Raw genomic sequence first — 23,054 nt, 5'->3', positions numbered from 1 at the left:
AAATTCAGATTCTAAAAATATATGTGGCAGGAATGAACTGAGAATAAATAAATACAAATATAAACAGTGTATAAGCAATGGTTTAAAATATGGGAAAATGGACAACTTAGCCTTGAAGTTCTTAGAGGAAAATGTCCCTCTTGTAGGGTATTTGGGACCTATGTATACGAAAAATTATTCTTTGATTTACCTAAATTTCAAATTTATGCATTTTATATTTTATGTACTAAATCTGGCAACGCTACCCTCTTTTACAAAAATTTAATTTGGCCTCAAATATGCACATACACATGTACACACACACACTGACATTTAATGGGAAAAAAGAACAGCCCTTCTTCATAAAATCAATGCCATTATCACTCTCAACAGCAATAACTTACTTCTGAATCACAACATCATTAACGTAATTTTCTCATGTTTTCTGTCATCAAACATTTCACTCCTACTTTTAACAACCCCCATCCTTTTATGTTGCTTCTTTTGAAGGAAAGAAACTGTTAAACTGACTCTCTCTTCTCTGTGTTTAAAATATTCTTCTCCAGACACACAGGAATCATCTCTGAATGTGTTAAGCATTCTACAACTGTTGGCCTAAGTGCCTTAATCAGCTCTCCTATTTCAGTAGGTATTTATTAAGTCGCTATTACACACACACATGGGCTGTGCTGTACAGATGTGGATGTTCCCATCTTTTTATTAGAAAAGGGACAGTCTGAGTTGAAGAAATGTGCATCATCTGCCTGGCTGAAAAGAAGCTTTCAGTCCCCTGCATCTTCTGGCATTGCTCTGTGAGACAGTCCACTCTCCCGGCCACCAGCCTTAACCTCCCCCTCCTCAGGAGATTTGCCTGGAGCCACCTTCTCTGCCCCCTTTGCCCAATTAACCAGTCTCAGGCTTCCCTGACCACCTCCCTCATGTTGCACACTCTCATGGCATCGCATAGGTTTTCATCCCATTGTGTCAGTTGATACTTATGTGTGTCTTTAATTAATGTCTTCCTCTTCCTTAACACTTCAATCTTGTGGGCAGGACCCCAGAACCGAAGTCAGTGCCTAACATAGGTGGGCAGTCAATAAATATTCTGTATTGAAGAAATAAACAAATGAAGGAAATAAAGATCTTTCTCAAGCACTGGCCTAGAGGGACTCTCAGGGTGAAAAGAAAGCATAGTCTCCATTTCAGCCCCTGAAGGAGAACTTTCCTTCCCCATCAACAGAGTGGGCGTGTTCCACTGAAAGTCACATCAAATGCTGGTACAGGAAGGACATTTTAACCTTTGAAATCTAATGGTGAATTTGCTATAATTTCCCTTCTTTTTCACTCATTGCATATGCAAAAATAATGTGTGTACTTCACTGTTCCCATCACTTAGCACCAGGAAGATCTTAAATGTGAAGTTTTAAGTTAGCACACATGGAGAAAGAGAAATAAAGGAGTGGTGGAAATGAGGGAGGGTGGGAAGGGAGGAAAGCTTAAAAAGAAAATAATTTAAAAACTCACCTTCCTACCCTACCTTATCTGAATATTTTATTTTCACTAAGCTATTTTAGGAACTGAAGGCTAGAAAAGGACTATTTCTAGATGTGTTAACGGCCTCATGATTTCCTTTCATGTTCTGCAGCAACAGCTAATTTAGTAGTAACAACTTTCATGTTCACTGGCCAAGCCGGACCTTTTTAAGAATCTGAAATTGGAAACAGAATTTAGATTTCAAACAATCAGTCTGACATGGCAAATCTATTCTGTCTTAAGAAACCTCTTATACAAAAGGATGCAGGAGGTGCTTATGCTGATAAGCAATGCTGGACGTTAAGATTTTTTGTATTTAAGACTGAGACTCATATATTCTTAAATACTTGGGTTTTAAATATTATGGATTTTTTAAAGAATCTATCTTTTCCACTATTTAAGGTCTGCTACCTAAACATAGTTATAAAATTAATCATCTCACTAAATTTAACCTTTAAACATTACCACCCTAGATTTTATAAACAATACTAACCATTAAATCCCTGTATTTCTTTCAAGAACCACAAGCATTCTATAACCAGATACATTATGGACTTAACTTGGACACACATTCTATGGATAAGTCAGCCAAAGCCTCTTATGAATTAATATTGGAAGCAAGCCTAAATAATATCAGTAGAATACACTCAGTATAACAAGGACATTCATTCAAAGAGTACTCTCAAATGACAAATTCATTCAGAATATTTTAATCAGTTAAATGTTCCCTGGCATTGGTACATTGTGAATGATCCACTAAATTGAATGACTAATCCACTAAACTTCCTTGTAACGCTTCTCAAACTTTCTTGAAAGTGAAAAGAGGAGTAATTTAAATAAACCAAGTGTTTAAAATCTACTGTTTCCACAAAAGGCTAGCTGCTGAGCAGAACATTTATAGAAATAGGCCTAGCTTCCAGACTTGCTTTAAAAAGAATGCTAAATATATTACATTGAAGCCTTAAATATTGTGTAAAGTTTAACTTAATTTATAGGAATACAGCAGTGAAATGACATTTTAGTTCCAATTTTTAATTACTCTGTTAGTTTAATAATATTAGAACAAGGCTTTCTGGTCCTATGCATGCACTGACTAATATTAATCACTTCACTTTCAGAAAAGCATCACATGTATAAACTGTTACAGACTAGGTCAAGTCCTTTTTAATGGAGTCTCTAATTAGGATCTTCAGTTGTGTGCCTGTGGTGGAAAGAGGTCTTGAAGAACAACCTGGACTCATTAGAAGCCCAACTTTGTCCATCCACAACACTTTGTAATGGCTCCACCTCCAGTTCAGAAGTGCTGCGGAAATACTTGTAAAGGTCTGTATAAAGAATGCAAAGTAAGAAATTATTTGCATAGGCCGCATATTCTTCTGCAAACCACCTAGATGATGACAAAGTGGGCATTAGTTTAAAATATTAAGCATAAGTTGGGCCAAGAAGGTGTCCAAGAGAAATTATCTCTAATACCAGAAGGCAGATGAGGTGAAATAGGTAGGTACTCTATCTTGAGGAGAGAATCTAAAAGCTAGAAGCAAGAGCGTAAGTTTCTGGCTATTGCTTCCCACATTACAACTAAACCCGTTGAACCAACAAAAGATTCCAGAAAGTAACTCCAAGCTGTGGCAGTTTCAGGAATGGGTTTCATAGCTTGGGTTCCATAAGAAGCACCTATATTATACATTCATTTGACCATTAAGTGCAGAACTGTCTAGACCTGTCTTCCTTGCCCCCCACAATAGATTCCTTACTTCAACACTAGTTGAACCAGCATAGTCTAAGTTAGCACAAAACGGCAAGCTCTACCCCTTGTTTATTAAGCTATAAAGATCAAAAAAAAATTGGCAAGTCTTCGTAGAGGTCTGCATTAAGATGTTTATTATAAAAAAAATTCTCATTATTAGTTCAAAATAATGATTGCTAAAATTTTCATATGACTTTCTTATGATTCTGTGTAGTTCATCTAGCATCTATGATAAACAATGGGTATCTATCAACCCCTGAATCTAGAAGGCTGGCTGGTACATGCATCTGCTCCCTGGGAATTGACTGGAGCAGGTAGCTTCCAGAGGTTGATTGGGTTAGGAATGGTACATAGTTCAGATAGAAGGCTGGAAATCCTGACTTTTGATTGCAAATAATAGCTCCTGTTAAGTAGAGGTGATAATCAAACGTTTAACAAAGCACATGGCAAGGGAGAAACCAATTGGAACAGTCAGAATGGATGCTGGCTCACAGCAGTACTTGTGGTAACTGCCTGCTGAACATGGGCCCAGGGAGGATGGACTGCGCCTCAGGATACCAGCATATCTTACAGGAAGAAGCAAGCCTAAACAGCAGGACACTCAAGATCCCACAGCCTGGAGACTGAATTTTTATGGCCTTTCTAAAACTACACAGTTCAGCTTTTTCTAATTTCAAGTGCAAATGAATCTTTACAATAGCAAACCCCTTCCCACAAGCTAAGTTAATAGAAATGAGGTTCTATTCCGTGCAATTTAAGAGCAAAACTAAAATAGGATGTCAACAACAGAGAAAATCACATCCCCATTTTTCACATGATCCAAACTGTATTTCTATAAAATCCTACTATGGATTTAACAGAATTTTACTGATGTTAAAAAATATTCTATTTGTGGAAGTGTAAATTGGTACAATCACTTTGGAAAATGATTTGTCTGTATCTATCAAAATCAAATATATGAACACCTTGTCATCCAGCAATTTCACTCCAGGACACATATACAACAAAAATGCACATGTATGTTCTCAAAAGACATGTATAAGAATGATCATTGCAGGACTATTCATATAAGTTATTAAAAATTAGAAACAACTCACAGGTCCACCATCTAAAGAATGAATATATAAATTGTGGTATATTCATCCAACAGAATACTCTAAAGCCATGAGAATCGATGAACTACAACTGCATGGAACAAATGGATCAACCTCTCAAACACAATGGGAGCTAAAGAAGCCAGAAATGAAAGAGATCATTTTGTATGATTCCATTTATAAAAATTTCCAGTATAGGAAAAACTAATCTATGGTGTTAGACGTCAGGATAATCATCTTTGTGGTGAGGGAATGACTGGGAAAGGGTGCCACAGGGCCTTCTAGGATGCTCCATTTTATGATATGGGTTCTGGTTACATGAGTATATTTACTTTGTGAAAATTCATGGCGTTGTACCCCAATGATGTGTGTGCTTTTCTGTACACATGTTAAACTTCAATAGAAAACATATTAAAATAACTAGAGGGATTTTTAAAAAATCCCTCTATAAGTGTAATGTTTCATTGTTTACAGTGCCCTTTCCCATCCATCGTCTCCATGGCAATCACAATCCTGTGTGGTAGGCAGGTTGTGCAGTATTATCCTCAACTTATAGATGTAGTAGGAAGGGAATAAACATCGCATACTTTAATGCAGGTTACCTCATTTTATCCTCTAAACAACCCTATATAAGAGCTATTATTCCTCTGTGAGTTGGTTACATAGCTAGGAAACAGAAAAGCCACCATGCCTTTCTGCCTTCAAAGCGCAAGTTTTTACTAACAAAGTTTGCTGAGTCTATAGAACACTTAAGGCTCTGAAAAGTTAATTAGCTTAACTAAGTTACTAATTGGCTTACTCGCTAAATTATCATTACCCTAGTCTTCTAACTCTCAGTCCAATAGTCTTTAGAGAGCAATATTGACTCAGACTCATGTACCAGCCACCATGCCTGTAGAGTCTGATCTCAATCACCCCTTGTTGATGTTAGAGGCGTCTTTATTACAGGGTTCTCCTACCATAAATAAATGAGAGGATGTATACAGCACTCAGTTTTTGCTTTTACATTTGTATAACATCGTGCCTGGCATATAGGCACATAATAGAAGATTAATAAATATCTTTGATTAAATAAGCAAATTAGGACACAGTCTTCATAAAAGAAGGCTTAAAAGAAAATTCGAATGATTCTTTTCAACAAAAGTCTCCAAAATAAAAACTGAAAGTAAGTAAAGTGATTTCTAGTTGTTCTCTAGCTCACCAATGTTGTGACCTGAATAATTCACTTAGCCCTTCTGGGCATCAGTCTCCCCGTTCATAAAATGAGGGTTTAAACCATATGACTTCTCTGATCCCTTCAATGTGTATTATATTAGGCCTCCCTGACCACACAGAAGACCCCGCAAATGAATATTAAATGTCAAAGTAATTTTGACAAGTGCATAATGCTACTAGAGCATTACATTGTCAACTCTGAGCTCACTAAATTGGCCTGGGAGAGAAGGGACTATCTCTAATGTTAAACTGAATCTCAGTTTTTCCTTAAAAAACTTCAAATTAAGCAGACATCTCTGCACTAACTATCTATGGGGTGCAAGGCATTGCAATTATAATCTACTGAACTGGGATGAAACTGAAACCACACCCCTTAACCATTCTGGCATCACCTTTCTTACAGATAATCTAAGATACACTATGGATGCACAAAAAAGGTTCTACTCTCTGCATGAAATTGTCATCAACTCTGGGAGGTCAAAGGTTATTGGAGATAACACTTTGGGTAATTTAACAGTGCAAATGTCAATTTGGACATGTAATAATTTGCTCCAAACAAAAATATAATTAACAATTCAATAGACCTTCTAGCTATTTGTAACTGCACTACCTTAGGCATCTATATCTCTGTTTTCTTTCTCAAATTCACACACTCTGTGGATACACACATACATACACCTCACACAAAGATAGGAGGTAGGGGAGAAAAAAGGGAAAGTGGGTTCTATATAACTTTCATAGCCATATCTATCCATTAAACTTGAATTTCATGCCCATCCCCTCCTTTCCAAAATCTGCATTGTGGTATAAATTAAGAAAAGAACAGACTGAGTATTTCTTCCTATGGATATCCATTAGGGCTGCAATGCCCTATGCGTCTAATCTACAGAGTTCTGTACAGTTGAAATATTAAGTAAATTACAACTCTGCACATTTCCATCAATTAAGGAGGCATGTAGTTATATACTCACAACTACAGGTATGACTGTGACAAAACAAACAGTTCTTACTTACATCTATTCCATAATAATGTTGGGATATGAAATGGAAGTTAATTATTAAGGTACGGGTAGAGCCAGTTAGGGATGGTACAGCTAAAATGTAGTAAAAATATCCTACTCTTACTATTACTACTACTACTACTACTAGCCTACATTTACAGGGTAATGTAAAAAATTATGCTTTAGGTGCATAATAAGTGCTTATATAGATCATTATATTTAATCCTGGCAGTCTACATCTTCATTTTATGTATGGGGAAACTGAGATGGTACTATTTCCTATTCATCCCTCCCAAACCATTCATCGTCTTTCTCTGCCCTGCTCTGTGCCCCAAGAAGCCCACCTCTGTGGGCCCTCGTCCTCATGCTGCTCTTGGGGTTCTGCCAATGAAGGGACCATCTGAAGAGAGAAATAGCAGGATGTTGATTCCTCCCCTTCTCTCTCCCAGACAGGCCATGGTCTTGAAGTGCTTGAGTTTCTTCTACCCATAACCACAACTCCTGTTGGGAGGTCCCTCACCCAGAGTTCCAAGAACAAACTCTCTCTCCTCTGGCCCTTTTAGGCCTAAGGGTGCCAAGGTTTCCTCCTGTGGCTAGTCCCTGAGTGATTCACCATCATTTGTTGGTTCCCTTCCCACCACATCTTTGTAAACTCTTCTTCAGTTAGCCCTTTGAGTGTGTCATCTGTTTGATAAAGGTTGTAAGAGGGTGAGGCAATAGAAGTGAAGGAGTTGTACACTTTGGATTGGGTGAATGAGCATATCTTAATCGTGGAGGGTTGGGGTATAGGCGCAGGTTCATTTTAAGTCACTGGATCAGCTGTCTGTGGAGGTGCTCTACAGCCAACTTCTTGGTCAGGTTTAAACCAAGTGGGGATAAAACCTTTCCCGATGCAATATCATCCACACTCTTGATTTTCTATGTTACCACAGAAACAGGAGGCCACCGTAACAGGAGGAAGTGGTTTGAATGGGCAATAAATACGTTGCTATGTAGCAGGCTAGAGATCAAGCAAAGACAAATGGTGCTTTTACAAAAGTGGTGTGCTGGACATCCATGAAAGCATCACTGTGTACTGCCTGCCTCCCTACACACACCGCTCACACACACACACACACCGTTCACACACCGCTCACACACACACACACCCCACTCACACACACACACACCACTCACACACACACACACACACTGCTCACACACTGCTCACACATACACTGCTCACATACACACACACCCCACTCACACACACACACACCCCTCACACACACACACACACCGTTCACACACCGCTCACACACTGCTCACACACACACACCGCTCACACACACACACACCGTTCACACACTACTCACACACACACACCCCACTCACACACACACACACCGCTCACACACACACACTGCTCACACACTGCTCACACACACACATACACTGCTCACATACACACACACCCCACTCACACACACACACCCCTCACACACACACACACCGTTCACACACCGCTCACACACACACACACACCCCACTCACACACACACACCACTCACACACACACACACACACTGCTCACACACTGCTCACACACACACATACACTGCTCACACACACACCGTTCACACACCGCTCACACACACACACACCCCACTCACACACACACACACTGCTCACACACTGCTCACACACACACATACACCGCTCACATACACTCACACCCCACTCACACACACACACACCGCTCACACACTGCTCACACACACACACACCGCACTCACACACACACACCCTTCACACACACACACACCGCTCACACACCGCTCACACACTGCTCACACACACACATACACCACTCACATACACACACACCCCACTCACACACACACACACACCCCTCACACACACACACACACCGCTCACACACACACACACCCCATTCACACACACACACCACTCACACACACACACACTGCTCACACACTGCTCACACATACACTGCTCACATACACACACACCCCACTCACACACACACACACCCTTCACACACACACACACCGCTCACACACCACTCACACACTGCTCACACACACACATACACCGCTCACATACACACACACCCCACTCACACACACACACCACTCACACACACACACACTGCTCACACACTGCTCACACATACACTGCTCACATACACACACACCCCACTCACACACACACACACCCCTCACACACACACACACCGTTCACACACTGCTCACACACTGCTCACACACACACACACCCCACTCACACACACACACACACCACTCACACACACACGGCTCACACACACACACACACACTGCTCACATACCGCTCACACACACACACCATTCTCACACACACACACACACACACCGCTCACACACTGCTCACAGACTCAGCACTCATGATTGTAAAATCTCCAGGGAACCTAGCATCATTCTAAGAAGATGTATGTTAGTTAAAAAGAGTACATTAGATGTCTGGCTCTTCCCAGCTGTCATTTCCTAGCCCAACCTTCCACAATACCCTTTAATACATACACGTCTCACACACGTGCAGACTCACACACACAAACACACACTCATATAATTCACACATATCCTGCTCAACTCTTCTCAAGGAAACTCCCAGGGAAAACTGGATAAACAAGTACAGTTTCTCTTCCACTGACTTCAGTTTTTATTTCCTGTGTCCCTTAGAATCACTCTCCACCATTCCCACCCAAATGAGACTTTCTGCTGCATTTGCCTTATCAATATCTGAGCTCAGCAACTCATTCACCATAAAGACTATGATTGAAAAGAGTAACACCCTTGAGATATTTATACTTTAACATAAGACCATCCTTGATCCAAGTGTTACTAAACACATGATTAATTATAGAATTAAAGGAACCAGCCCTCAGTATACTTTTTGGGAGGGGAGGGGGGACAGGGGCAAAGGGACCCTTTTTTAAAAAAATTAATTTATTTTATTTATTTATTTTTGGCTCTGTTGGGTCTTCCTTGCTGCGCGCAGGCTTTCTCTAGTAGCGGCGAGCGAGGTCTACTCTTCGTTGCAGTGTGCGGGCTTCTCATTGCGGAGCACGGGCTCTAGGCACGCGGGCTCAGTAGTTGTGGCTCACGGGCTCTAGAGCACAGGCTCAGTAGTTGTGGCTCACGGGCTTAGTTGCTCCGCAGCTTGTGGGATCTTCCCAGACCAGGGATCGAACCCGTATCCCCTGCATCGGCAGGCGGATTCTCAACCACTGCGCCACCAGGGAAGCCCCAAAGGGACCCTTTTTGCAGCTCCTGAAATTTCACTGCATGGGGCACAACTTCGTCAGACTAATGCAAGGCCTCTTTTCTTCTGTTTTTTTCCTCTCTGATGGCTCCACTTTGAGGGAATGGGACATGGAGATCAGGAACAGCATGCTACCTCAAACCTATAATGCACCCTGTTAGATCTAACCTAGTTAAATTTCAGAATCCAGGTAGCCCCTTCACACACAGCACTGAAGAGATTCAAGTTCCCGGCCTGCTGGAGTTGTCTGTCTGAAACAGGCATTGGCATATGCAGGGTCACGAAAAGGCCTCTTTTGGGTGTGAATCAGGAAGATCATCTAGAGCTGAGAGCAAGCTTCTTTAACAAAGGACCGTTTCTACTATCCACTGTTTAGAACTGGAACAGTGCAGTGTGTGTGGACGCAGCTCTGCTGCAGGTTAAGAAGGGAATGTCATCACCTATCGCTTTTGATGATTAGAGGCTGACCTCAGCAGACCAGAAGAAACCACTCAGCTGCCAACTGAGCTTCAACACCAAGACCAGAAAGAGGAAGTGGGAGCGGCCAGGCACAGAGTGGGTACTTGGTATTCAGTAAGCACAAAAAAATGACACTAAAATTATTTTACAGTTGAGTCTCCTTCAGGTAATAGAATGAAGCACAGACTCTCTCTCTTTCCCTCTTGCCCTCTGCCTCCCCTCTCCCCTTCCTGCCCCACCTGCTCTCCATACAAGACTTTTTCAAAATGCTAGAATGTGGTGTACTGAAGACTGTCCTCCAGTGTTCCAATGGGGCCCTAACACAATTTACGCAGCCTTAAAAGCAAGCAATGTCCTCCTTTCCTCCATGCAATTTGGGTTGCTTTACTAGTAAATTAGAGGAGTTAGAAAAACAGGATGTGCTACAGTCTGCATTCTGATAACTACAGATTTGTTCAACTGATTATTTTTCTTTGAGAGGAGTGCTATTTTTTTTTAACTGTATTATGTAAGTCTGAAAAGAGTATGCTCACCAAAGAGATTCTGCAAAAGTAAAGTTGCTACGCACATAACCGATCTTCACAAAAAAAAGTTTTTTTTTAATTAACAGACTTTATTTTTTAAAGCAGTTTTAGATTTACAGAAAAATTGTGCAGAAAGTCCACAGAGTTCCCATATACTCCCCTTCCCCCATCTGCAGTTTCTCCTGTTATTAACATCTTGCATTACTGTGGAACATTTATCAATGTGTGGCATGTGAACCAATATTGATACATGTTTATTAACTAAAATCCATAGTTTATATTATGGTTCACTCTTTGTGTTGTATAATTCTATAGATTTTGGCAAATGTGTAATGTCATGTATCCACCATTACAATATCATACAGAACAGTTTCACTGCCCTAAAAATGCTCTGTACTCCACCTATCCATCCTGGCCCCTTCCCCCCGCCCCCCACTCCAAGAACCACTGGTTCTCAAAATGGGTTCGTTCTTAGGAGATCCACAAGGGAGAACAGGAAAGGCTTTACCTAAAATGGTAGTACATGAAACTACATCAATAACAGAAAGAAGGCTGGAGTTATAAGAGATATGTAAGTTATAAGTGAAAACAGAGCAAAATGACAACACATCTGCACCAGAAAGAACAAAATTTAATATTCGTAATTTATTAAAGTCATGGATATGTGTCACAAGTTAAAGCTCCAGAGTTCCACTAAATCCATTTAAAACCTGAAAATTATGGGACAAGTATTAGGAGAATGCTTTGAGAAATGACAGCTTAATACCTTGTCTCTGAATGCAGATGACAGCATACTCTTTTCTCCACTGAAACTCTGACAAGGTAGGGAAATGGGTTTCTAGAACACATCTGCTTGGAGTGATCATACACTTGAAGAAGAAAATGGCTTAAAGCTCATTCTAAAGTAAATTCAAAAATTAGGTCTTCACGATCAGCAAAAATTTTAAAGTATAAACAAATCAGATGTGAAATTGTTTATTCCAAGGAAGATACTCTATTGAACTTACAAAGAACTGAACAAGAATATTTCTAGTAGGAACTTTAATTTAGGCACACCTTACCAATTTGAAATATTTCTATTTTCATAATTTAGCCTTTAGCTTTTTAAAGATAATTAATACCTAAGTAAATTTCATGGGAATCATGAACTATTCTAATTGACTTGTGTTTCTATATCAGAAAAGCTTCCAAAGAAAGCATATCTTATATCCCCAAATATAAAGGGACCTCAAGTATAAAGCAATCTTCCCCATTTCCCATTGAGATGACTTGGAAAAAAAGTATATTTACATTAATCCAAATACACAAACTTTTAGGGATACAGATTGCATATGATGTTTGTAACAGGATGTGAAAGTTGAACTCATTCAGTCCCAGTTTCTGCTGAAGTCCCTAGAGCAGAGCTGATACATTCCAGAATGAGGTGTGAGACACTGTCCAAGACCTGCAGTCCAAGACCCCTTCTCCTCACTTTTCTTGAGGGCATAAAAGCATAGGTTGACAGTGAAAGAGAATATTGGAGAAAGCTATTGATGTGCTGTGAGCCTCATCCACCCCACAAGAGGGAGGTGCCAGGGAAGGACTTGCCCCTCACCTCAAGCCTAGGGTGAGGAGCCTCAACAGAATTACTTAGAGTAACCTGTGTTTCCTGGATGTGGTAGACTGGCAACTGATTTACACACCCGAAAATTCTAAAGGGCAAGAGGCTGGTTGAAGCAGCCTGGGGCAGCAAAGGAGTGGCTGTGGCTTGAGAAGCAACTGCACTCCCATGATGGTGGAAGGTCCTGTGCACCCAAAGGAACTCCACACATATATGCTGGAAATCTTGTTTACCAACCCAGATCCAGCTTCTACCTTTTACCATCCTGCTCTGTGTCCTGGAGGCTGACCTCTATAGACTGTATCTACCAAGCTTCCAACTAGGTTCTCCCAATGGTAGGTACCAGCAGAGCAAGGGAGGAGAGAGAAGAGGGGGTGTTTATTCCCCTCGTTCCCTCTGTACTGACTGAAAGTTAACAGAGGCTCTTGGGAAGTCCACTCCTCCTGCTGGACAGTCCTCTCCTGCAGATATAGTTCTCTCTAGGCTCTCTGTCCACTTCCTTCCTTTGTCCCCCAAGCCCAGGGGCAATAATGGCTCTACACCATTAACAGGTGTTTCACATCCCTTATCTGCATTCCTTAACCCTGCCCACACTTCTATGAAGAGTCCCTTCACCAAACTCTCCTCAGTTCCTCAATTGGAGTGTGCCATCTGTGTCCTCCCCAAACCCAGGTGACACTGCACACAGGGGCCAGCATGAGATCTCCTTAGATTCTAACCAAGAATTCTGATCCCCAACAACAAAAACACAAACACCCCAATTAAAAAGTGGGCAAAGGACTTGAATAGACATTTTTCCAAAGAAGAAATACAAAGTGGCAAATAAGCACATGAAACGTTCGTTGCTCAACATTACTAGTCACTAGGAAAATGCAAACCAAAAATCAAAACCACCATGTGATACCACTTCACACCCATTAGGATTTTTTATTGTCAAAAATAAATAAATAAATAACAAGTGTTGGTGGGGAACCCTTGTGCCTTGCTGGTACACAACATAACATGGTACAGCTGCTTTGGAAGTCAGTGTGACAGTTTCTCAAAAACTTAAACATAAAATTACCATATGACCCAGAAATTCTACTTTTGAACATATTAAAAAAAAAAAACAAACCTTGAAAGTAAGGACTTGAACAGATATTTGTATACTCATATACATAGCAGCATTATTCACAAGAGACAAAAGGTGGAAGCACGCTGGTATCCATCAGCAGATGAATGGATAAACAAAATGTGGTATATTCATACAATGGAATATTATTCAGCCTTAAGGGAGTAAATTCTGACACACTCTTCAACACAGAAGAACCTCAAGGACATTATGCTAAGTGAAATAAGTCAGTCATGAAAGGACAAATAGTATATGGCTCCTCTGATATGAGGTACCTAGAGTAGTCAAATTCATAGAGACAGAAAGTAGAATAGTGGTTGCCGGGGGCCAGGGGAAGGGGAAATGGGGAGTTAGTGTTTAATGGGCACACAGTCAGCTTGGAAAGACTAAAAGTTTCTGCAGATGGATGGTGGGGACAGCGCAACCGCAATGTGAATGTACTTAATGCCACGGAACTGTACACTTTAAAACGGTTAAAACGGTAAATTTTATGTTATATATATTTTACCACAAGTTGTTTTAAAAAGAATGCTGATAAGCAAGTAAGAGGCCTCAACTAAAGGACCTGGAAGTGTACGGCCAGAAGCCTAGGAGCCCAGCAAAGCATTGTGAGGGACCAGCCAGGAGAAATGCTGTCACCCATGTAAGAAAATTATAGATGAGCAATTCCCAGTGATGGAGAGATTTCCAGAACCCGCGGAAGATAGTGAGTACTTTCCTGCTCAACCTTTCCTCTCTCTGATTACACATGCCACCGTGCTTCAAGGTTAGCAAGCTGGTTGAAGTGGAGAAGAAACAGAAGCACTGAGTGAGAGAGAGAGAAGAGTCCCGACATCTCCCACTGTAGACGGCCAGCCTGCGACAGCCCTGCCCTGGGATGATGGGGAAGCTGTAACTTGGATAAAATTTGAAGTTTGGGATAAATACCCTTGACTGGGAACATGAGTCACTAAACAGAGACTGTTTCCTAACCTTTCAGAGGAAGTGGAAGTCACTGGAAGAGTCATGAGGCTATATCTAAACTCCAAACAAGAGCGAGAAGAATAAGTAGGAACACAACAAATTTAAACGAATAGCAGGTGACAAAAAATTAATTTGCTTTATGATGACCCTCCATGATAAATACCTGTTCAAACCTAATGGTTATATGAGTAATTGAGTTGTCCATCTTTTGAAACATGCATCCTATAGAATTATATATTAATTTTGGAATATTGCAATTTTCATGAAACAGTTTTATCCAGACTCTCCATTTCTACTCAAACTTTAAGTAATCAGCTTTCTAAAAATCACATCTTCACATATGTCTAAATTGTTAGAAACAACATTTACAAGTCATGACTTTCCAGTCATATTAGGTTAGAGAGCTGTTTTCCTTCTGAGGTATACATTTGTGATATCCACAATATAAATACCTACTGTACTGCTTTAAAAGGCATGTTTAAAATTATATGCAGTACCTGCCATTGCAAACTCATACCTCCAGGAATAATAACAGAAATTGTATTAAATTGCTTTGCCTCTTTTTTGACCCATCATGTCAGCACACCTCTGTGAACAAATAAAAATAGCACTGAGTGAGGTCATTTCAGTCTAATGGGTTTTCCCCAAATAGTACTTTGCTGTTCAAAATAAGGTAGTTGAGTGAGTGCCCTGTAACATGAGACACTTTATCAGGATTCCAATATAAGGTGATTCCCACAGGCGGTTACGGAGACTGATAATAAAATAACATTCCAGACTCACACTATCTTCAGCAAAATAAAATTCTCCAACTGTATTCTTTTCCTGGTAGGCCATGCCCTGTGCATTTGCCCTTCATGTGGTACACTGGTCTCTGCACATTGTATGTTATGCCTTGGGGAGTCTCCAAGTGGACCCCAAGTGAGAGTCTAGGGAGTTATTTCTACTTAGGAAGGTTTGGGTTCTCTCCTGAGCAAACGGGCTTCTAAATTACAACTATTAGTAAAGGCATTTTACAAGTTCCACCAAGAATTATCCTTTCCCAGACACTTTTAAGTGTACACTTAATCTTGGCACCAAGCTCCCTTGATCAACTATAGAAACCATATCTTTGAAATGCAAATTCTCTAGCCGGGGAGTCAAGGCCCTTCAAAATTCAACACCCTCCAATGGTCCAGCTCTCTCTTCCACTCTGCCAGGAAGTTCGTGTACTTCAGTCACATTTGTCTCCTTACAGCTCACTGCTGGGGGGCCTTTGTTCTGCTGCTAGCTCTCTCTAAAGAAACTTCTACCATTCCTTTGGTGTTTCACATCCTACTCATCCTTCAAGGTCTAATGCAAATCCCTAGTCCTCATTCCTGAGAAAGTCTTTCTCCAGATCAAGCCAGGAGAAGTACTGTCTCTTCCCCTAAACTGCCAAAACACTGACTCACATGGGCTTGTCTTGTACAGAATTTCCCAACCTTCCTGTCTTAACTGCCCAACTAGGTCGAAAGCAATCCAAGGGCAAGGACTAGTGATTCTACCATTGGATATTTCACACTGTTAGTATTCACACTGCTTAGTATTCACACTGCTTAGTATGGTATCTTACACATAGCAAACTGTCATAAATAATTATTGAATGAAGAATAAGAAGAAGAACAGCAATCATAACTGTCTGGAAACATATTCATCTAACATTTTGTTTTATGCATTGTAAAGATTCATTCAAAAAATAATGCCAACTAGTCTTTGTTTATTAAAGTTATTTTTTGAAAGTCCCCCAGTTAGTTGTTTCATTCAATAGGATATAATTTATCCCCTTGGGTTTGAACTATATAATCCATCCTAGAAATTACACTTCAGAAAAAATAAGTGATAAACACTCTGCTTCACTCAGCCCATTTGTATACCCGACACCCTTTCCTATCTCTGAGTAGGTCCGACCATCAATTCCTTTAAACCACTGACACACACTCGGCCTCTGCATATTCCTCCTTGTGACAGAGTTTCAGTCAGCCCCAGCCTACACTTCTCTCTCCAATCTCTCAGGCTCTCTTTCCCTCTTTAACATACAGTATTGCGTAGCAGGAGGCCTTCCACAAAGGAAGAATTTATCACATGGCTGATGATGCTTCCATTATCTACAAAAGAAAAACATACTTCTGCTCCTAAAACTGAAACTCAGTCTCTGTGCTGAAATCCATTCAAAAATACACCCTCCAACCAACTTCTCCAATATAGAAAATAAAGTCCATTCGTTCAGTTTACATGACCATGTTTTCAAGAACTGAAACCATGGTCTGATAATGAAATATTTTACATATGGCTCATGTGGCATAAATATAAAATGTATAGCAGAGCCTCACTAAAACATTATCAGTTTATTTAAAAACTGTGCGTCATTTCTTTACTAATCCCTATGCCCTTGCTGTTCTGTTATTCTTCAGTATTGAAGAATAATATAGACATGATGTCAGAGCTTGAGAAAGGACTCTGTCTAAGGAAAACAAATTCTAATCTTGATGCTGCTAAATTACCTTGCTACTTCACATCTCATTCCCTCATTCACAAAGTGAGTATTCTAGTCTAGATCAGGGGTCACAAACTCAACTGCCTAGAGGAGCCAGACAGCTACTAGAGACGATTGGAGCGGGTTTGGCCGGGAGGACAACAGGGAGTGGTAGAGACTGTTGGAAAGTGGAGAGCAAATCCTGCTCCAAAGGACACAGGTGTTTAAGTGTTTAAATCTAGCCTTATTGCCATGTCGGAACGTGGGAGCAATATGGCCAGATCTTCTGACTTGTCTAAAGAAGTTGGAAGTCAGGACTTATCTGTGATATTAACTGACAGCTAATTCCCTGTCCTTTTAAAATAAAACTGTGTATATCTGATACTGTGTAGGCTCAGCCAAACACAGCTGCAGGCCAGATGAGACCTATGGCTGAACAGTTTGCAACCTCAGGTTTAAATGATCTTCCTTTCTTACTTTCTTATATAAAATTGTCTGGTGTTCCCCTCTATATGATTATTCTATAAACTAATGAGATTTTATATTTTACCCATTTCAGCCAGTTTCAAGAAACTTGGATGAAAGGGAACATCAGACAAAATGACATGGCAGAGAAAACACAGGATATGAAGTCAGAAAACCAATTCAAGTCTCTGTTTCATTCTTTAGAGCTGTATGGCTTTAGGCATGCGGCTTACCTTTTTGGAAACTGAAGTTTTCATCATCAGTAAAATAGGGATAATTTCAATTGTTCTAACTTGTAGGGTGATGCTGATATTTGAATGAAATTGTGTAAATGGAAGCACTTTGTAAACTCTAAAGCACTAAACAGCTCTCAGGAATGATTATTGTATTGTCTAACTCCCCAAAGATCAATTCAGGAGAAAAAACAGACTTTGAGATTAGCTAAATATCACTTACAGTAAAAAAGGAAAGAGACTTCTCAGAGGCCAACAATTGTTCTGATGTTAAATCTATCAAAATTATTAAATCCACATGCCTCAACTAAGACCCAGTTTAGCCAAAATAAATAAATATTTTAAAAATTATTAAATTAAGCTAAACGTGGTGTCGAACCTTTGGGTAATTTGTAGCACACACAGAGTTTAATCTATTCTGGCCCCTGAAACATCCACTCCAATAACCAGGCAAAATCTACTCAGTTCAGGGTCTCTAGATAGATAGACTGGTGGTAATCTTGTAACTCGGGATTTAGAATGATACACAGGACCTGTTTATAATGACAGAATCCACACTGTGATGAGAGCGCTGAACAATTTCCATAGCCATAGGCTGATAAAGGATGCCATACAGTAGAATCTGATATCAGTCCCTGCTCTGAAACTGAACCACAAGAGGAGTTTCAGTCCTATCCAAGTCCCCTTCTGTAGGTCCTAGATTTGTTATTCTCATCTGTTCCGGGGACCCCACCACTAATCACAGAGAATGCTTAGACTTTTCTGGTTAACCCCGAGAATAGCTAAGTAATCCTGTGGTCTCCTCCCATGGCGCCTCACTTGACGTGGGTCCTCCCATTTGTACAAACCATGACACTCCGTAATATCAATTAAGCAATCAGGGGTTGGCAAACTATTTCTGTAAAAGGTCAGATAGTAACTATTGCAGGCTTTATGGGCCACGAGCTCTCTGTCGCAACGTGTTGCTGTGGTAGTGGGAAAGCGGCCATAGACTACACCTAAGTGACTGAGCACACTGTGCTGCAATGAAACTGTGATTTACCAAAAAGGCGGGAGGCCACAGCTTCCCAACCCCGGCTTTGGACTATTTATTCACTTCATTCTGTGAGCTATAGTCAATATCAGATGATATTGAACTTTTGAAGAATTATTTTTATGAAAAAGGATGCCAAGTAAAACTAACAAAACACTGCAACATGCTCTATACCATGGAGTTTGCTTTCTTCTCAAGGTAACCCTATGCGGTGGTTATTTTGCTCCCCATTTTACAAGTGAGGAAACTGAGACGTAGCAAGCTTAATAAACCAGCTCGGTTACACAGCTAGTGGATGACAGCCAGGATTTCCTCCTAGGTTTCTCTGACCCTACCTTGCCCTTCCACCAAAGCATTCAGCTGCCCATGTGGTATACTCAGGAATTTCTGAATGCCTCCAAAAATTCCTGAGCTAGTCTGAGATATGGATACTCATTAAACTTTCATTAAAGAATGTTCATAATGAAAGTGATTATTAAAAAAATTTAGCTGGACTGAATCATGCAACAGGAAGAGTAAGACTAAATTCCATTCACTATCCTTTTGTTTTCGATTGAGCCTATAAAATTTTACTTAAAAACCCTTTTGTAGAAGAAGCCAGTGAACTAATCACAGGCCCATTTCTAATGCAGTAGACTTTTCTAGATAAGATAAACCATTTTTCTGGAATTTTCACTGGGACTTCCTATTCTCTCCCTACAAACAATGTCACCAGAAACATGTTTTGCCTTCTCTTGTGCTTAAATTTGAAATAGAAATCTATTTTGCAACCCTAACAAAGTTGATGTTATGGACCACCCAGGAGACAATCATTAAAAGGAAAGAACTGCATTATTAAAAAATTCAAATATTTAGCAGGAAGAAATCATGAACACGATATTCTTTCTATTGAGGATCTGGTAAATAAACCATATTTAAATGGGTTTTTTAATGTATTTTCTTAATAGTGAAAATGTTGTCAATGGATCTTAGTTCATTTGTAAATTCCAACCTACTGGCTCTGATTTCTAAGGAAGTAATGTACCTTAACTTCCTTGAAAATCAGAGCCAGTCACTGTTGAAGGTTTTGTAACACACTCAAACATTACCACTTTAGTTGCTAAGAAAAATTAGTTTCAAATGTTTTCAAGATAAAAAATTTTTCTAACTACAAATTACCATAATGGGTAAATGTAAAAATTAATGAAGTAATTTAAGAGTTTCTTTGTCTTCAAATCAGTAATATGCCTTTAACTACTGAAACATAGAAAGTAAAACATGTTGAAACAAACCACTAAAACATGTTTACATTTTCAAGAAATTGGGAAGTACCCATTTCCCACAGATCTGGTTAATCACTACACTAATAAAAACAAGTCTAAAAAGTTCTTCAGCAAAGCAAGATTTGTGCCTTGATAACCAACTAGTTGAAGTTTAACATAAATACAACTAGTAGTTGTGTTCCAGTTATGCTTCCCTTGAAGGGATATGAAAGATGCAACTGATAAAATAAAATATAATCAAAAACCTGGGAAGCATAGTTAAACTTTTTAACTAGAAGATGCTGGGATTTAATGGTATGTCATGATGAAAATATTACACTTTATTCATCCTTCTGTAATCTTTTGTAGATCTGTGTATTACTTAGATACCCAGACCTGGAGTGTAAGCTGGCAGATGGCTTTAAATGCAACATACAAAATAGCCAAAATTCTATTTTCAGAGAACAATGGTAATTCTAACCACATCCCTCCAAGCCTCTCACCAGCCTTTGATCCCTTTGAAATAGTGTCTTTTCATCCTCTTTCTATCTTCAGTGTCTAGCACAGGGTCTAGCAATAATGGCAAAAACAACAACTAACCATAATTCTATCCTTTTCAATTTAAAATGATCAAAATCTATAGATAAGATTATAAATGCAAAGTTCTAGGCAAACACACTAGTCTACCAAGAAATGCTACCCAGAATACCATCACTTCAAGGCTGTGACTTTGGAAAGACACTTGGCCTTTCTTCATTTGTAAACTAGGGCAACTGAATCAGAAGATCCCTGTTCAGCTTCTTTCCTGCAGTAAGGTACTAATTTTTCATCATGCCCCTAGTTTGAGAGGTCTTTCTATGAGGATTTCTTTTATTGATTATTATAGATAAACTCACTGTTGAAAGCGGAGGCTCCTTTTAAGAACAGACATATCAGGCCTTTAATGAACTTCCTGTCTCCATTTAGCCATCACAGTCTCATCAAAAACTCCATCTGAGAATAGGAAGGGAAATAAAGGTACAATTCCAGCTACTCACCTTCATCGTTGCCCTAAATGATTGACAGAGTAACAGCTATGTGTCAATATGATTTATTTGCAAAATACCTATGCAGAAGAAGGGCAAAGATGAATTAAAAAGGGATGACTTATAATTGCTTGTTCTTGAGAACTTTCTCATTAATAATTTAGTCTGAGCAGGTAAACAGGCAAAGCAGGCACACCTCTATGATTTTGCTCTTTTCAATAGTGTTTCCAAACCTAGTCTACTTTAAAATCAGAATCATTTCTTTACATTTGTTTTCATATAATTTCCCTGATAATCTTCATTACACATTAGTGTAATTCCCTAATCCCCACCCAGAGGAGCTAAGTGGGTGTCTTAATGTACATTGAAAGATCTTTTGCCCTAACCTTACACTGTACGAGAAGAACTACTGCTGGTTTGATTAACTGTAGTTGGATCGAGGTGTAGTGCATTTGAAGGCTAGTGAATGCAACTTCAATGCTTAAGAAAAGTCTTTATTCTTTTAGCATTAAAAGAAAATGTTTCATTTGCTTAAACTAGAACATCCCTCCTCCAGATCCCCTGATGGCTAGTTCCTTCACAGTTCAGCTGAAATATAACCTCAGAGACCTTCTCTGACCATTCTAACCAAAGTACCAACCCACCAACCAAGTCACTTGCCACCATGTTACCCTGTTTAATTTCCCTCATAGGATTTAATACCACCTATCTTATAGGATTTTATGAGGATTAACATTTTAAATCCATATTAAATACTGAAATAAGGCCTGACACATAATTAAATCTCCATAGTATTAGCTATTATCAGGCATTATTTCTTATTGTCCCCTCACTGTCATTTTCCCTGCTATCTTTCCAGTGTCTAGGACACTGCCCAGTACATAGAAGGTGCTCAATAAATTATTTATTAAATAAATTATTACGTTCTTCTCTCACTCATCATTAAGGCACAGCTGAGTGAACTCATATATTCATTCTCTCATTTGAAATGAAATTTTTATGCACAAAGCAGTGTGACAGGAAACAAGGTAAATTAATAAGTGAGTCTGTGTCCTTATGTGGGAAACAAGGCACATCATGTTACAACATGGTATGGAAACAAAAGAAAGGTATAAATCAAGTACCTGGTATGTTCAGAAGTCTCCCAGACATCAACTACCACTTACTTGTTGGATTCTCCCCAAAATATATTTCATCTGAGCTCTTGATCCATATATCCCATTGTGTGCTGGACATATCCACTCATATCCTAGAGGCACCTCAAAACTGAACTCACACTTCCCATCTGATCTGCTTTTTCCTTTTATTTCTATCTCCATGGATGTTCACATACCTCTTGTATCACTCAAGGCAGAAATCTGGGGGTTATTCTATTCTCTTCCACTCTGTGCATTTCACCCCATCTAATCAGGCACTAAGTCTTAGTATTTCTTTCTAGTGCATGAGATCTCTCCAATTTGATCCCTTCCATTCCCTCTGTATTGTCATTTTCTTGTACATTTCTCTGCACAGCCTCTTACAGCCCATATGGAAGGACTTACATATCATTGTATCCCAGCATTTTTCACCATCTGGACTTCAATATGTGAAGGAATGAATGAATGGTATAGCAAAACAGAAAAGAAGCCACTTCTGGGGATGTCAGGAAAGGTCTCACAGACAAGGCAATATTTGAGCTGGTTTTAAATGATCAATGGGAATTGGCCAGGGTAAGAAATAAGGAGGATATTTCAGGCCTCAGAAGATCATGGGCTTTTCTTGGAGTAGTGAAACTGTCAGCATGGCCGGGACAGGAGAGACAGCTGAGTATGTGGCTAGAGATGAACCTGGGAAGGCAACTGGGAATCTAAAGGGAACTTGAGGTACCACAGGTGAATTTAACTTCTAGAAGGAACAGAGAATCAAAAAATGTGTATAAGCAGAGGAGTGGCATCATCACTTTGTTTTCAGTGGAGACAAGTCTGCTGGGACAGATAGCAGTGGGAAGAAACTGGTAGCAGAGAGAGGTGGTGAGGGTCCGAAATGAGGCACCAG

At 39.8% G+C, this 23,054-nt stretch overlaps 1 protein-coding gene across 5 annotated transcripts in view; it reads right to left on the bottom strand.

The window, feature by feature from the left end:
- Positions 1-23,054, bottom strand: part of PLCL1 (phospholipase C like 1 (inactive)) — a 366,361-nt gene that overhangs the window by 139,800 nt on the left and 203,507 nt on the right. The window contains exon 1 of one of the 5 annotated variants that reach the window (XM_036859029.1): positions 20,892-20,939. The exons of the other annotated variants lie outside the window; for them this stretch is intronic. The gene's annotated coding sequence lies outside the window, so the exon portion shown is untranslated. Of the gene's footprint in view, positions 1-20,891; positions 20,940-23,054 lie in introns of those variants that run through there. 5 annotated transcript variants of the gene reach the window in all.

The sequence above is a fragment of the Balaenoptera musculus genome, chromosome 7, assembly GCF_009873245.2.
Source record: "Balaenoptera musculus isolate JJ_BM4_2016_0621 chromosome 7, mBalMus1.pri.v3, whole genome shotgun sequence".
NCBI classification, from domain to species: Eukaryota; Metazoa; Chordata; class Mammalia; order Artiodactyla; family Balaenopteridae; genus Balaenoptera; species Balaenoptera musculus.
Note: the sequence above shows the minus strand (reverse complement) of the source record. Positions and strands in the feature narration are given on the sequence as shown.